General features: G+C 61.1%; 1 protein-coding gene across 2 annotated transcripts in view; it reads right to left on the reverse strand.

Moving 5' to 3' along the window:
* Positions 1-14847, reverse strand: part of LOC117649725 — a 76520-nt gene extending 61673 nt beyond the window's left edge. Inside the window, exon 1 of one of the 2 annotated variants that reach the window (XM_034392709.1) lies at positions 14484-14847. The gene's annotated coding sequence lies outside the window, so the exon portion shown is untranslated. Of the gene's footprint in view, positions 1-5198; positions 5445-14483 lie in introns of those variants that run through there. The other variant, XM_034392710.1, reaches the window with a different exon arrangement.
* Between the last annotated feature and the right edge of the window lie 2092 nt (positions 14848-16939).

Consider the following 16939-nt stretch of genomic DNA (forward strand, 5'->3'; position numbering starts at 1 on the left):
AGTTGCTCGCCGTGCCGTGCCATTCCGAGCAGTGTGCCATTGCTACCAGCTGCATAGCGGGAGCAACAAGTTCGAAACCGATGGCCGCTTCGGTTCGAGTTCGTTAGCGCAATGAGATGCCAATGCCGATCTGCCACTGCCGCGCCTCGGTCGGCGAGGGCGCCCGGAGAGCCATCGAGAGGGCGAAGGCGCGCAGAAAATAGGCCGGTGTTCGCCGCGCACCTGGGGCTGCCTTGGTGCTGCTCGCCGGCCTGCCACGCCACTGCCAGGGATGCAAATCCGGGTTTGACGATCCCACAGATAGCGTGCCGTCCATCCCAGCGCCGCTGCGACCTCGCCTCGTCCAAAAAAACACCAAACAACTGCACGGAACTCGAAACCTTCCCTGCCGTTTCGTTTCGCTTCGCCCCCGTGGCTTTTTCCCCTTTTTCAGGAAGCGCCCCGCCGCTACACATAACGGTGACATTTTAGCGGTGGCGCGCCATGGCGGGCGCGGCGGTCCAGCGTGGCAGCGCCAGGCCGGCCGGGCTGCGCGTGCTTTTAGAAAGGGTCCGGTTACAGCGCGTCAGGCTCCGCGGGGAAGGGGGGGCACCATTCCAGCGGGTCAGCCCCCATATAACGCCATCCAAGCCCTGCGCCAGCCCCCCACACCCTCGCACTGCAGCTTCAGATTAATTCAATTCAACACCCAAAACAAGGTCCACTCCCCGACCGAAATTAACATAATTCCATGGCTGCGTTGATCTTCACCCCCCTGCCCCTCCCCCGCCAGTGTTTTGTCCAGATTTATGGCACAATAACAAGGGACACAGGCGAGAATATTACCGCTCGGTAAGCACACGTTGCAGCGCCACGCCAAATAACAGAGAGATAGGGCGGCAGAGCGCGCGGCGTGGCGCGGAGGTTGGACCAATCGTAAATAATGTATGCACGCCGAATGTGATAGAAGCGGCAGTGTGGGGCGCACGGCGCGGCGAGGGGAGGCGTTCACACGGGAACCCCTTCGGGAACCCCGCCTCCCTCGAGGCAGCTGTTTTCAGGTTTACGGGCCGCCCCGCCCCGCCCCGCCCCCGAGGGCTTTCTAGAGGGGGGATGGGCAATCAGACTGGGTTATTGGAATGGGTGTGTACGCACGGCGGGTGTACCTTCGACGGGGTCGTCTGCTAAGGGTCGCGGTTTTACCACCCTGTCGGCAAAACCAGGCCGGCCTGTGTGTTGTGCCCCGGCCCCCCTCTTCCACCACGAAAAAAAGAAAACACATTCGGAACGCCGCCATGTCGTGTGTCATGCGAGATCAAAGTCACCCCGCGAAAAATGGGAAGGGCAGCAGCGCAGCGGCGGGGAAAATATTTTCTTTGTGGATGTTGTCTCGGCTGTGCCGGACCGGACCCTGTGGTGGCGGGGGGGGGGGGGGGGGGGGGGGGGCTGAACAAGCATGCCGCACGCCATCGGGGCAGCGGGAAATATTACAGCCACAACTAACAGCGCAGTGCGGGCCAGCCCACGCAGTGCAGCCAAAACGCAAGCGTGGGAATCTCGCGCGGGGTCAGCGCCCCGCGCCCTTTTGAACGCCGAGGTCCGCACCCAAATCGGGCGAGTCGTTTCAATCAGTCGTTGGCAATCAGCACAAGTAGGGTCTGAAGAACACCAGGACGCTGAGAAACGCTCTCTCTCTCTCTCTCTCTCTCTCTCTCTCTCTCTCTCTCTCTCTTTTCTTTTAATTTTCAATTGCAAACGGCAACCCACTTAAGCGCCGCAGCAAATCGCTGAAATGTTCCTCCCCGACCTGACTTCTTGAATCAAGAAAAATTTAACTTTTCGCTTGGTTTTGTTAAAAAAAATATCTGGATCCAAACTTTGTTTTCTTGAATAAGAATTTTTTTTCTTAGTGTAAAGATTTGTTTCTCTTACAAAAACAAAAAAAAATTAAAAATCAAGAAACCTTTTTTTTTCTGAGTGTGCCCTCTGGACGCGGTGCGGGGTCGCCATCGGGGCGCTGTGCAAATGCCACGGCCTGCTCGAAGCAACTGGTGCGGAGCGACCGCGACGACCGGAGCAAGGAAACGACCGAATACGACCACACCGGTCGCATCGCGAGCATGCAGAACACGCCCCGTGCAGGGGGAGGGGGCGTTCATAAATCGATCTCTCGAGTGCCCTTCTCGCCCCGCCGCCATTGCCGCCCTCGTCCTCTCCTTGTCCGTCACGCCGAGCGCCACGCCGAGAGGTCTATCCTTTCCCCTTTTTGCCCCGCTGCGTTAATTTCATCGACCAAACTGCAATTTCCATCCCCAGAATAAAGCGTCCGCCTCCTCGAGCAATCAACTTTTTCAAGAGGAATGTCTCTCTCTCTCTCTCTCTCTCTCTCTCTCTCTCTCTCCCCTCCCCTCTCCTTTCTCTCTTTTCTCATTCTGCCGAAGGGAAACCCCGCCTCCCCGCCTCTCGACGCCAGGCGGACGGGGGCATGCTGCCAGAGCGAGAGCGGGGGGGGGGAGGGGGGGAGAGAGAGAGAGAGAGGAGAGAGAGAGAGAGAGAGAGAGAGGCGGAGCGAGACCGGAGAGAGACGTGTAGAGTGAGATGAAGGGCTGTCATTTAGCGCGACTCGTTTGAACGCGCTGCTGCAGGGCACTGTGGCGTGGCGCCGCGTGTTGTAAGCCGAGCCGTGCCGAGCCGAGCCGTGCCATGCCGAGCCGAGCCGTGCCGAGCCGAGCCGTGCCATGCCGAGCCGAGCCGAGCCGTGCCGAGCCGAGCCGTGCCCGGCGCTGCGTGTTGCTTACCCCCTAAAGGTGCGCGCCAAGCGCCAAGCGTTCCACGTTCCGCCCGCTCGAATTTAGAACCCTTTTACCCGGGCCCGTTTTTCATATCACCCACCTCGCATCTCTCCGCCCTTCTCTCCCTCTCTCTCTCTCTCTCTCGGCACCTGTCCTGCCCTTCCTCCCCGACGCGCACACACGCTGGCGGCCCGGCACGACAGCGCGGCACTTCCGCTGCAGGAGCAAACGTGGTGCGCGCGGTTTAGGGAAATTTGCTGCTGGTGTTCTTCCCGACTTTGTTCAAAGCTTCGTTCGGCTTCGTGAAAGCAGCTTTAAAAATGGGTCACGCACGCACTCCACCGCAACGGCTGGCATCCGCGGCTGGGTGGTTCCCGCGCGTCACTGGTGCTGTTTCAAACCACGATGAGTTTTTAAGAAATTATGTCAAAAAAAAACGATGGGGGGAACAGCTTCCCACATTCATTGTACAAAATTTCACCACATTCCACATTCAGGTGGCAAAAACGCCTCTGTAAGTGGGCAACATGTGTGGCAAAAACGCCAGAAATCTTGCACATTCACACAATCAATTGTACACAAAATTTTACAGTGACAAAAACTGTATTTTTGAACTTCCGTTCATGACTCTGCGTATGACGCTTGCCTTCCCGATCCTGGACGCGCTTGCTGCTCTGCGAGCGTCGACTCCGGGGAGTCCGTTCCTGTCTCTCTCGCACCCCCACGGCCCCCACGGCACGCCGCGCGAGTGCGACAGAGACAGACAGAGCGACGATGTGACGACTCTCGGCCGCGCGCCGCGCACGACACCTTTCATTAAAAATCTCATCCCGGCGGGGCGCGCTGCGCTGCGGTCCCTCCGCCTGGATGCGCCGGCCGCTCGGAGCAAAGGGCGGCTCGGCTGGAGGGACGAGGCGGAGCGCCAATTACAGTGGTGCCAACTGCTGCAGCGACGTACAGAAAAAGAGAGCCGCCTCGCGCACGGAGCCGGAGAGTGAGAGAGGGAGAGAGAGGGACGGCGAGGGAAAAACTTGGTGCTGCTGCTGCGGGCTCACAGCTTGACCTATCTGCCTCCGCCTCCCGGCCCGGAGGCCCTCCGCCCGGCCAGCCGAGGCGGCCGAGGCCGAGGCCGAGGCCGCGCCGTGCCCCGAGGGGGCCGCCGCTGCTTGCCGCTGCAGGATGTGAGTAGTTGGGCCGAAGGGCTGCATCGATCAGCCCCGGGATGAGCGCGCTTGGCGGCGCTTGGCCGCGCTTGGCGGAGAGATGAGCCGTGTTTGAACAGCCTCCTAATGACCAAGCAGCCAAGCAGCCCGTAAAGCTCGCACCGTCTCCGCCTTCCGCGGCGCGGCGCGGTGCGGCGCGGGGAGGGAAGGGGTAGTTAACCCCATAAGGCGTGATGAGCGCCGCACCTCAGCGGCTCATTTCATTATCTCGCCCCTTCGCGCGTGCGGTCGCCGCTCTGTCTCTCTCGCACCCCCGCGGAGCGGCGGGCACGCCGGGCACGCCCCGCGCGTGCGACGGGACAGCGCGCGGGGCGGCTGCCGCGGGGAGCGCCGTGGAGGCAGCCCCGCCCGGCGCGCGGCCGCGTTCGGCGGGCTGCCGGGCGCTCCGTCCTCGACCTCCGGCACACTGCCCAAGGCAGTCGGCCTGTCAGACGGCCGGGCCGCCTTGTTGTCCTCGGCACTTAGCGCCGCTACACTCCAGGTAGGCCGAAGGCAGGCCGCCGTTCAAGAGGCCTGGCGCCAAGCGCGGCGCCGCGTCCCCAGAGCATCGCCGCGTCGCCGCGCACCTGGCGGAGCGGCCGCGACGTTTGCCCGACTTCCCGTCAAGAAAAGCCGCCGGGAGAGCCGCGGCCAAGAAGGGCCAGGCAGCCGTCGCGTCGGCTCGGGCATTAATTAAAGTTTACATCTCGGCCGTTCGCCGCGCTGTCCGCCTCCAATTATGTCACCGCCAAGTTTGGCGCGGCGCGGCACACTGGGAAACGAGGGAAGTGCCGCCACTGCCGCCACCGCGGAATGCCGTCGCAACGACCAATCAGGCGCTCTCCTGCACGTGCCGCCCGCACAGTGGCGGAGTCGCGCGTCGCTCACTTCGGACAGTCGCACAGTGGGTTTGCCAGAAGACCGGCCAAAACTCGAGGCGCGTTTTGAACGCCAGAGTCCCCAAATGAGACTCGAACCGAGACCCAAGCAATGTATTCCTCGTCCGGAGAGCGATCCATTGGTGGGGTCACACGATCGGTTACAGTCCCAGTTAGTGACTCTGGAGCTAAAAACGCGTTCACCGGCCTCGTGGCAAATCCACTGTGCGACGGGTGAAGTCAAGCGGAAAGGACGGACGTTAACGCCGAGTAACGCAACGCTCCAAGACACTCCGCCTCCGGCACCCCTTTCGCACAAGCACTCGAGCCAAGTCGGAAGTACCTACCGCACGTCGCGACGGCGGCTACTCCAGGAGGTTGGCCGCTGGCTGCCGCTGGCTGCACCGGCGTGGCCAGGCGAGGCTGGACGCTGCTCGACGCGCGGTAGCGCGGCACCGTGCCGGTAGGGGAGTGCCGGTGGGGCGTCGCGACGCCGTGTGCGCTCTCAGCGGGGCCACAGCGTAGCGTGCCACAGCGTAGCGTGCCACAGCGAGCCGCGCCGCGTGCGTCCTCGGGGTGCTCGCTCTGCTCGGGGTCCGCTGGCAGACTGCCGGCCGCGCCGCCCCGCGACCACCGCGCACCCGCGCAGCCCCCTCCAGTGGCGCCCCCACCAGCATCCCCTCCAGGGGCCGCGCCTCGCCGCGCCCCGCCGCGCCCCGCAGGCAGCGTCCAGGGCCTCGAGCGTCCAGCGGGGCGGCGGGGCGTCCGGCGGCGGACATTGTTTTTAACTGTACTTACGTAGTGGGCGAGGGAGCCCCTGCTGCAGCATGCCCTGCGCGCCGAGGACGGGGACGCCGCCGAGGGCCGAGTCTGGCGGCCCGCTCAAAGTGACTCTCGAGTCCACACCGCGCCGCACCGCGCTCCAAGTCGGCGGCAGCGTTCAAGAGGCCGCTGCAGTGAGAGTGGGCCGCTGCCTGCGCCCTGCGCGCAAAGCGCTTTCGGAGAGTAAACTCCGGGCCGCGTGCTGGCAGTGCGGGGGAAGGTTATCGTTTCCACTAGCGCTGCCTGCTCCGCGCTAACTGCCGCGGGGCCCCGGCCGCCCCGCCCCGCTACGTGTCTGCAGACTGCCGCTCGCTGCCGCCCTTGTATATTTGTCGAGGCAGCCGGTATTAGAAGCCGAGGACGGTCCTGGGACGGTCCTGGGACGGCGCGCCGGAATGCCTCTAACCGTGTCGTCATCCTGGTGGGTCGCTCCCCGCGCCGCCCGCCCGCCTGCCGCCGCGCAGCGCGCAGCCAAGCAGCACCACGCCGTAGTCGCAAAGCTTCCCGAGTTCTGTACGGCGTGGCGGGGCGGAGTGTTGCCTCGGGGATTTATCACCAGCACACACTCACACACACACACACTGACGCAGGCAAGCACACCGACACGCCGAAGGACGTGTTAGGCTGTGGGTAAGCTGGCCGCCCCGCGACGATTCCTTACTTACCGACTCAAAGAAGAGGAACTATCCATCTCGCAGAAACAGCAGCGGACCTGTTGAGGCTCGGCACCTCTCGGCCGTGCCAGGCCGTGCCATTCATCAAGGGATTGTATGCAGCCCGAGTGCGGGCAGGGCCAAGGCAGGGCAGCCTGGCGGGGTGGACCGGCGGGGTGGACCGGCGGGGTGGACCGGCGCCCTGCAGCCGGGAACGAAGATTGATCAAGAGGCGCCCCAACAGGCCCATTCCGAAGGGGTGGAGTCTCCCTCTCTCTCTCGCGGCGCGTCCCGTGAGGGTGCGAGAGAGACAGCGACGCCCCTCTCGGCGTCGGCCTCGGCCTGCAGTGGCTGGATGAGGATTAAGTGCGCCGATCGGCCGGACTCCTCCACCGCAAAGCGCCGCAAAGCGCCGCAAAGCGCCGCAGAGGGATGGAAGCGTGCAGCGCGCCAAAAAATGGAAACATCATTTTCCAGTGCCCCGCTCATAATAATTCTCGTCCGCCATGCAAAGCGCGCGGAATTCAAATAAGAGTCGAGAAAGTAATCTTCATAATTTGTGTCTTGAGCGGGAGGAAGAACCGACAGCACATTAGAACTGGAGAATTAGAGGAGGAGCGGGGAGGGCCTGGAGGGGAGGGGGCCGTAATTTGGCCCTGCTGCTTCCCCCCCCCCCTCCCCGAAGGCTTGATTGCCGTGTCGCCCCGCCGCCCATCCGCCGCCATCGCCCACCTTGACACCGGCAAGCGCCCCGCCACGCCGCCGAGAACTGAATCAATGTTTATTTCATTCGAAACACAAACAAACTAATTACTTTTTTTCGATCTCGGCGACGACGCGCGCTACGGCTTCCCTGCAGTGTGGCGGGCGACGTCGACGGCGGCGGCTCGAGCGGAGGAATGGATGAATGTGTCCAGAAGTTCTCCCCCCCCCCTCTCGCTCTCATCCCCGTCGCCTCCTTGTCACCGTCCCGCTCGCCCGGAATGCGACTCGGGGTGGAGTGGCGGGGCGGCGCGGCCCCGTGTAGGCGGTGCGCTGGAAGGGGGGCGCCTATCCGTCACGGTTGCCAGCCGCCCTCTCCGCGCACCGCCAACCGCGCACCTCTCCCGTTGACGCGCTAGCCAAGCGGTCTCCGCTCCGCTGCGCCAAGCGCGAGGACGCTGGTTCGCCGCCCAGTCCACGCGCCTTTTTCCTCCCTCCCTGCCACTGTTTCCCTGACACCAATCTCAACTTAGAGCGCGCGCATACTTGCCGGGCCAAGTTTTCCGTTGTGCTGCGCCGCTGCGCGCTGCAGACTTGGATCCGCGCGCCCCGCCGCCTCCATCGCGGCCGTCATCCCTGAGGCACACGGCCGGCAGGGCGTCCACGGGGAGCCGCCGTGCCCGCCTGCTGCAGAGGAGCGCAGCGCCGCGCAGCGCACCGAGATCGCGACGGTCTTGAAGGAGAGCTCGCCGAGCGCGCACTTTCAATGTCAGTCCAATGCCGCGTTCTCTTTGATCTATCTCTGCCGCGGAATACTTTATGTTGTTGTTGTTGGCGCGGCACTGGTGCGGCCTCCAGCTCTCATTGATGAAGAGGGCGACGGCGGGTCGGGATGCCATCGGCTGCCTGCTCTCTGCCGCTGGAGCGGCGCAGCGCGGGGCGGGGCGGGGCGGGGCGTGTCACTGTAATACCACAAATGGATCACGCCCGAGGAAAAATAAAACAATAAAAACTGCGCAGAATAAATGACCGTGCGGATGGCGTCGAGCCGCTGACCTCCTGGAGTGGGGGGAGGGAGCGCAAATGGGGCTCGGACGGGAAGGGGGAGGGGGAAGGGGGGTTGTCCCCGAAACGTGCCCCCCGGTAGCAGCGCGCCGCGCCAGTCAGGGGGGCGGGGCCGTGCACCTACTTTGGCCACGTTTGGCGCACAGCATGCAAGGTGTCAAACCGTCACGGCGCTGTTTTCCTCGTGTGTGTGTGTGTGTGTACGTGTGTGTGTGTGTGTGTGTGTGTCTGCAGCCACAACGTCGCGACTGGTCGCGACAGCGTGACGCTTTGGATCACCACTACCACCGCCGCACTAGCACAGGCAGACTGATTCCGAGAGTCGTTTATTCGGCGATGTCTTTCTCGCGCCCGTGCGGTAAGGCCGATGAGTGCGAGAGAGACGGCGCGACGGAAACGGTCCCTCGCAGTGAGTCTGTAGCAGTGGCGTGGCGGACGCGGCGTCGCGAGCAGGGCGGAGCAGCGCTACAATAGTGCGGATAACGGGGATCGGGCGCCACGCCGCCATTCAACGCGCACTTTGTATTGGAGGTGTGCGATTGTGTACGCGTGTTGTGTAATGTGTGTGCACGCGTCTCTGTGTGTGTGTGTGTGTGTGTGTGTGTGTGTGTGTGCCGCTCGACTCCCGGGGCCAAATCCCTATTCATCCCCCAATCCATGCAGCAGCGGCGGTGGGGCGGCGGTGGGGCGACGGGGGGAGGGGCGGGTCGCGGGATCTGCCCCCACCCCCAACCCCCGCAGGCAGCGGTACCCCACCTGCACCCTCCCCCCTTCCCCCACGACGACGCTGCCCACATAAATCCGGATGGCAATACATCTCTTCAGTGTCCAGGCACGTCTGCGTGTGTGCCCCCGGGATAATATCCCGCTGCCCTGCCAGTGGGGCACGGCGGGCAAACACACGCACGCACACACACACACGCGCACACGGAGCGCGGGCCGCGACACGGCGACCGCGCTGCGAATAATGCCCAAAGTCGGGCCCGCCTTATTTGCACGCCGCGGCCCGGCCGGCCCGGCGATTGAGATCGTGTTAGCTGTTGGCTCGCGAGACACGTTCCACGTCCCTCCGCGCGCTGCCTCGCAGCCTCGCAGCTCGAACAGGTTGCCGCTTAGGGTCGTTGCAGTTTCCGCTGCGTCGCTACTCCCCTCCGTGCGCGGCCTGCGGGTGGCGGGCCACTGGCGGTGGGGCCGCTCAAATCGAAATTTTTTTTTGCAAATTTACTTTTTCTGAAAGTCATGTTCAGAAACGACCCTCCACCAAATTTGAGCGCGTTCCGAAAACGGGAACCCGAGGCGCACGGGCCCTAAAGATTTGCGGTCCGGGGGTTGCCTACCTCTAGCTGCTTCTTCTCGGCGCCGCGGCTCTCTCTGGGCCTCAGGGAAAGAACACGCGTTGGGGGTGTCCTTTTGGGGGAGTACTACACATTCAATACTTTTTTAGCACCGTCGGGTGCGACCCCGCGAGTACCCGCGAGAAAACCGCGAAACCGGTTTTTCCTACTTTCTACGCATTTGAACCTTCGCGGCGGGGGAAAACGCTGGTGGGCAGCACAACCATATCGGCCAAGGGCACACAAAGTTTGAGCAGAATGCGCCACCTGCATCACCGTCAAAAGAGGGAATAGTGTTGCGCTCGGTCCGGAGGTAGGCCACCCGCGCACAATCAATTTTCGCCCATGGAACTCGGTTTTTCCCCGTTATCGGAATGCGCTCAAATTCGGGGAAGGGTCGTTTTAAGCATGGTTACTAGAAATAGGCGAAAAGGTCGATTTGCAAATTCGGGACTTTTTTTATGGCCAACCCTGGCCTAGCTTCCCGGGGGCCACTATTCCCCTCATTTTGACGGTGATGCAGGTGGCGCATTCTGCTCAAACTTTGTGTGTCCTTGGCCGATATGGTTTGCTGCTCCACCAGCGATTTCGCCCGTCGCGAACGCTTCAAATGCGTAGAAAGTAGAGTAAACCTTTCGCGGTTTTCTCGCGGTGTACTCGCGGGGTCGCACCCGACGGTGCTCAAAACGTATTGAATGTGTAGTACTGACCCCAAAGGACAGCCCCAACGCTGTGTTGCGTTCCTTGAGTGCACCAGCAGAGAGCCGCGGCGCCGAGAAGAAGCAGCTAGAGGTAGGCAACCCGCGGACCGCAAATCTTTAGGCCCTGTGCGCCTCGGGTTCCCGTTGTCGGAACGCGCTCAAATTTGGTGGAGGGTCGTTTCTGAACATGATCTTTCAGAAAAATGTCAATTCGCAAAAATCGGTGATTTTTGATGCGGCCTAACTGGCGGGCCACTGGCGGGCCACTGGCGGCTCGGCTCGCGGTTCTTGGTTTCGGTCCAAAGACAGACATTTCGTTAGTTTGTCTTTCCCCCGGTCGCCCCCTTTCCCGCCTTCACCCTTTACCTTTTCCTCCTTTTGTCGTCCGGGAGTTTCACGCGCCATTTGGCGAGGTGGCCGTCGAAGGCGACGCGGCGGGCGCGGCGAGACCCAGCCGGCAGCCAACCGCATAACCGCGCGGCTCCACTGACCAAAAAAAATTGATTAAATGTCAATTTTTGTTTTTACAGTGCAGCGGAAAAATGTAAATCAGCGGAAGGGGGAGGAGGGGAGCGCAGCCGATTTTCCTCGTACACTCACACCGAGTGCCCCGCGGTGCCCCGCCTCATTCGCACTCGACTCGGCGCACGGTTAGTCTCGGTCCTGAAAGATTCAGGACCGGAACGGGTCCTCGAGTAACCAGGACACCTGTTTCCAGGACGGGGGTGGCGCAATTCGACCAGTTTGCCGTTTGGTCCTGGAAACGGGTGGCATTGGCGCCTCGCGTCACCAAGATCCAGGACGGTTCGGAATGTTTGGCGCTCTCGGTCCTGGAAACGAGTCTTCTGGGCTCCAAGACGTCGAAAAGAGACCAGATCGGACCAGAAAGCTTGCGCGCCGCACCCAGGTCGGCCACAGACCTGGTTCTGGTTTGCTGCGCCCCTGGCAGGTCACGGCTGACAGTCGCCCTGCGGTCCAGGTCGGCCGTCAGTCCTGGATCTGGTTTCTGCGCACCTGGTTGGTGTGGCGCCGCCAGTGTCAGTTCCATCCAGGTCGGCCGTCAGTTCTGGCTCGTTCGCAGCGCGCGCGCCTGGAAAGCAGACCACCCACGCGTGCCGCTACGCAGCTGCGCAACTCCTTGCACTATGTCATCTACTTTTACTAAGAAATGGTTAAGAACCTGTTTGTTTACTTTACACTGTGGCTGAGCTACACTGAATCAAGTAAATGCTAAAAGTATGTCACTCCTATTTTCCGGAAATTCAAGTTTCTGGACTTCTTAACCATTTCTTAGCAGGGATGATACCCAAACCGAAACGATACCAGGGCCGTTACGACAACAGTTTGCACATATGACTGAAACTCAAAAAGTGTAGCACCTGGAACCAAGGGAAGAGCTTTTCCTTGTTGATCAAGGCACACCGGAGTTTTGTTCCCATATGAGTCAAGTCCAAATTCCGCTTCCCTGAGTTTTGTTGATTTAGGCCCCAAAAAGAACAAAACTCAGGGAAGCGGAATTTGGACTTGGCCCATATGGGAACAAAACTCCGGTACGCCTTGATCAACAAGGAGAAGCTCTTCCCTTGGTTCCAGGTGCAACACTTTTTGAGTTTCAGCCATGTGTGCAAACTTTTGTCGTAACGGCCCTGGTATCGTTTCGGTTTGGGTATCATCCCTGTTTCTTAGTAGAATTAGATGGCATTTAATGCAAAGATATGCTAGGAGTTTTGGGACATTTTTGGAAAATTTTCACTCAATTACAACTATTTTGAGATTTTTTTTAGGTGTCTTTGAAGCAAATAATCAAACCCAATGAATATTTTTTCTGACAATTTTTGGGTATTCTTGGGCACTTAAGGAAAGAATTTACCGAGTTTGGTCGAAATCCGAGACCTCGATTTTGGGGATCGTGCGACTTGGGAAATGATTAACGCATCCTTTCATTGGCGCAGTTCACTAAGGGGAGTGGTGCAAAAGGGGTGGAGGAAGGGGCATGGTAGGCAACCCACCTCGCGCAGCTGCGTAGCGGCACGCGTGGGTGGTCTGCTTTCCAGGCGCGCGCGCTGCGAACCAGAGCCAGAACTGACGGCCGACCTGGATGGAACTGACACTGGCGGCGCCACACCAACCAGGTGCGCAGAAACCAGATCCAGGACTGACGGCCGACCTGGACCGCAGGGCGACTGTCAGCCGTGACCTGCCAGGGGCGCAGCAAACCAGAACCAGGTCTGTGGCCGACCTGGGTGCGGCGCGCAAGCTTTCTGGTCCGATCTGGTCTCTTTTCGACGTCTTGGAGCCCAGAAGACTCGTTTCCAGGACCGAGAGCGCCAAACATTCCGAACCGTCCTGGATCTTGGTGACGCGAGGCGCCAATGCCACCCGTTTCCAGGACCAAACGGCAAACTGGTCGAATTGCGCCACCCCCGTCCTGGAAACAGGTGTCCTGGTTACTCGAGGACCCGTTCCGGTCCTGAATCTTTCAGGACCGAGACTAACCGTGCGACGGCAACGGCGACGCGGCGACGACCCCGCGGCCCGCGCGCCAAAAATGCTTCCAGTGGGCTGCCGCTTCGGCTGCCGCTTCGGCCGATGCCGCACGGGACTCCCCGTGAGTGCGAGAGAGACAGCGCGTGGAGTCGAGGAGTCCTCGTTTTGCCGACCGCCGTGTGAATGGCGAGCGGAACGGGGCCTCCAAAGCGGTGCCGATTGCGCTGCCATGTTTGTTTGCGCGCTGCTTGTTTTTTGCTTGTTTGTTTTTTCAAACAGCGGCACCGAAAATTCCGACTGCAGCGGCAAGCATTCACGGCGTGGACGGACAATGCAGTGGGGTGCGCAGCGCGGAGCGGAGCGGAGCGCCGTCCCGCCGCACAGCCGCGCGCCAGGCCGGCCGGCTGCCTACCCGCCGTATTGCCATTACCATTACGGGCTAGGGCGGCCCGGCCTCTTGGCCGGGTTGGCCTGGGCCAGGCGGCCAGGCTCGCTCGGCCGGCAATCATTGGCGGCACTTTTAATGCAAGGCACGCCCCGCCCCGTGCCGCACGCCATGGCGAGGTAAATCCATCGCCTGCGGGGAATTGGCGTTTAGCTCCCAGAGGGCGTGGGGAGTGGGGCCCAGCGGGGCCCGGCGCCGGCGGGCTCAGGGCACCGCCAGGGCACCGCCAGGGCACCGCCACCAAACTGACTCCGAAGCGTCGTTTTCGTCGCTCTGTCTCTGTCGCACTCATGGGGCGTCCCGCACGGGTGCGAGAGAGACAGAGCGGTGGAACGGCCTCTGCTGGTCACCACCGCTCGGGACGCTAGGGTGGCGCCCTCACGTCTCCAGCTCCAGCGTGGCTCCAGCGTGGCTCCAGCCGGCCGCACGCTGGAGGAAAACACAACAGCGCCGCCGCGATCACGCGCCGCACGGCACGGCGAGCCCCGAAAATTATTTTTCGCTCCGTCGGGATGGAGAGGGTCTCGGCCTCGGCGACGACGACGGGGAAGACGGGGACGTCGGGGACGCGTGTGCGGTCCAACATCATTCCCCGCCCCGCCGCCTCAGCGTGATCGTTATTCCTGTATTTCTGTCAAGGCGGTAATTGAGGGTGGCGGCCGCCTTTTCACCTGGCCGCCCCGCCCCGCCCCGCCCCGCCCCACCCCGCCCATGGCACCGCACCTTCGGCGTGGCGAGGGGCTTGCACAGTGTTTCAAGCCAAAGAGAGGCCATAATTCATGGCGCCGTTCTCCCTGCTCGGTCGCACCACCTCCAGACACTTTTTATTGGAGCCCGTTTCTCCAGAAGGAACAATAACAAAACTAAATTTTGACTAGGTACACACTCACAAATGCGAGACACTTCTGAGATGATCATAAACATGGCATCTTCTCAGCACTTCAAAGGGTGTGCTTGCAAGCTTGGAATTGTAACCTAGTATCAAGTATGCTGCTATTTCAGGAGCGTAGCGTTGTCACGTTCCTTCAAATGGGAAATCCTTTTTAATCAATTGAACGTAATTGGTCACAATTGAAGTAACATCACAGGCTTGGTTGAGCAGTCATATTATTATGAATATGACACCAGCCACCTGCTTATTTTTGAAATTTTCCATCAACATCACAACTGTACGCTAATTATTACAAGACAATTTGAATAAAACCCGGTGATTTCGCCTGTATAATTAACATCGATAGACACCACTCACTACAACAGCGGCCTTGCTAGCTTACATAAAGCCTGGGTGGTGAAGCCACACACCAGCACATTGGTGAAACTAAAAACTTGCCAAACTACGTCGCTTTCATATGAGTAGGTTTCTTGTTTGTATTTCATAGCCCCCATTTGTTCACATCCATTTGATTCTGTAAATTATACTAACCTTAGGTACTGCAGCACCCGCTTAGAAGAAATTTGAATACAGGGCCATTGCTTTTTCTGGGAACCAACATTTAAAGTAATTGAACAGTACTACGGCTCTAGACGCAGGTGATGTGTGTTGATAAACTTGTATGACTTTCAAACACACACGCAGTCTGTTGAGCATTCAGGTGTTGACAAACGAAAAGTTTCGAACCAACAGACGATTCGGCAACAGTCACTATCACAACACAAAAATTAAATACAAATATTTAACGATTACAACAGAACGAAGCGGTGCGGAACGCGCGGGACGCGAACCAGTGGACACAACGGACAGTCTGCACACTGTTTTGCCGACGCGGGGCCGTGTTTTGTTTTGCCCTCGGTATTCGCAGTCCACTATTTAGTCTGGCAGCATGTAGCACGCTCACCATGCAGACAGCTAGAACAGGTTGCGCAGTGCGCACGTCTTGTTCTTCTCTTTGTATGATTCAAAACTGCCCGTTTTCTCGGTTGTTTCTGCCCCAGTGTTTGGCTCAACTTTTCAGTGCTCTTCAGCCCCACGGCGGCACGGCAGTGCGCGTATGTGGTGCGCAGGGCGCGGGGAGGCGAGGCGGCCCACTGGATTTGTTTTCGGTGCAGTCTGCAGGGTCATGCCGCCAGCCCACGCTGCTGGCTCGGCGCTCTGCTTTTCGGCGTTTTCTAGTCGTCAGCCACGAGGAAGCAGGGGCGGGGGCTCCAAGTTCTTGATTGCGGGCCGTGGCCCGGAGGCCGGCCGGGGGGCGGGGGGCAGTGAGCCCTAACAAAAGCCAGGCTGCCTGCCTGGCTGACCGGCGAGCTGGCTGGCTGACTGCTTAACCGTGGCACGGCGCGCTGGGCCCCGACTACACAATGTAAAACTACGGCGACGTTGATCGTGGTGATGCCCCCCGAGGCGGTGCAGGCGCAGGCGGCCGGCGAACGAGGCCGCAAACGGCCAGCCGGCACTGACGGCGTCGTTGGCGGCCTCCCCGTCCTTCCGGCGGGGGCGAGGGCGCCGAGGTCGTCGTCCTTGGCGGCGTGGCGGCGGCGCGTCCAGGGTCCAGGCTGGCGCCCAAGCTGGCGCCGTGCCCGGGGCACGACTAATCGCCTATTATTGGCGGATTTTTGCGCGGCGCGCCGAACCGCCTCATTGGCGGCCTGCTTGTCGGCGGTGCCGATTTAAAGCCGCCAGGAATCCGATTGCCGGCGCAGTGCCGCTCCGCCCCGGGAAGAGATTTACTTGTTGGGGAGGGCGATGCCGCCACGCTAACGCTCGGCCTGGCCCCGCCTGGCCACCGTGGGCTAGAAACGGCATTCATTGTCCACGCGTGCCGCTCGGCGCGCTCAGCCAGGGCAAGTGCGGCGGCCAGTGGACCCAACGCAGAGGCCACTGCTGGTGCGCAGACAATAGGTGGGCGGGGGCTAACCACGTTGGGGATGAAAAGTGCGAGCTTTGCAGATGTTCGCCGGACTGGCCCTGCGGCCGCCTCGTCGATTCTAATGGCAGCGTGCCCTCCCTGTCCCTCTCCCGGATCCAGGCATGCAAACGCCTGCGCCTCCTTTTGTTCGATGTGATCTGCCCTGGCGGCCGCTCCGATGGAGCGTAGCAAGCGTAGCAAGCGTAGCGCTGCCGCGCGCTGTGCGGCCTAGCTCCGCGGCGCAGCAGACCGATTCCGAGAAAGTCGTTCCGTCTCTCTCGCACTCACGGCGAGAGGCAGGCGAACCTTCGGAATCAAGCGGCGCGGCCCAGACGAGCGGAACGTCGCTAACGAGCGCGAATCAGGCGCCACCTGGAGGGCGGACGGGCACCACTTGGGCAGGGACAGGCACGGCCGAACCCGGGCGGGCCGGAACCGGAAACGAAGTTATTCGGGTGACCGGGAAGGGAGGGGGCTGGCGAGGCTGGCGAGGCTGGCAGGGATGCTCGGATTCACACCGCGCTCCCTCGGCGGCGCGCCGGCGGTTCCTCCGCAGCTCGTCCGGCATTTATGAAATGTCAGCAGCTCACATTTTCACGCCCCAGTTCTGGCGCCAAGCCCGGCCGCCCCCGCTGCCGCCCCCTGCCAGCCTGTGGCGTCCTTGTGCAGTCTGAAGGAAATGACGCTTGTCCTAGGACGAGGCGGAGGACGCAGCGAAGGGAGTGAGTCCTGGCCGGACGGACGGCAAAAAGCAACCGAGTGGAGGCGCTCCCCAAACGACCGTCGTGCACCACTGAATTTCGAAATTCGGACCGTTTGTTACTGTCCGTGGAATATTTGCAATTTATTCCACGCCCGCGACCTGGTCTCAAAAGCCGTGACTTGACTTTAAGTCAAAAGCTGTGACGTGACTTGGAAAGCTGCGACCCACACTGGATGAGCGCCTGCAGCGTAGGCAGCCCATCGTGCGCGCGCGCTGAGTGGCCAGCCGCTGCGCGCGGGGCCTGGCCCTGGCCTGCCGCCACACCGCCAGCCC

Source organism: Thrips palmi, unplaced genomic scaffold (assembly GCF_012932325.1).
Source record: "Thrips palmi isolate BJ-2018 unplaced genomic scaffold, TpBJ-2018v1 HiC_scaffold_4, whole genome shotgun sequence".
In the NCBI taxonomy this organism is placed as follows: Eukaryota; Metazoa; Arthropoda; class Insecta; order Thysanoptera; family Thripidae; genus Thrips; species Thrips palmi.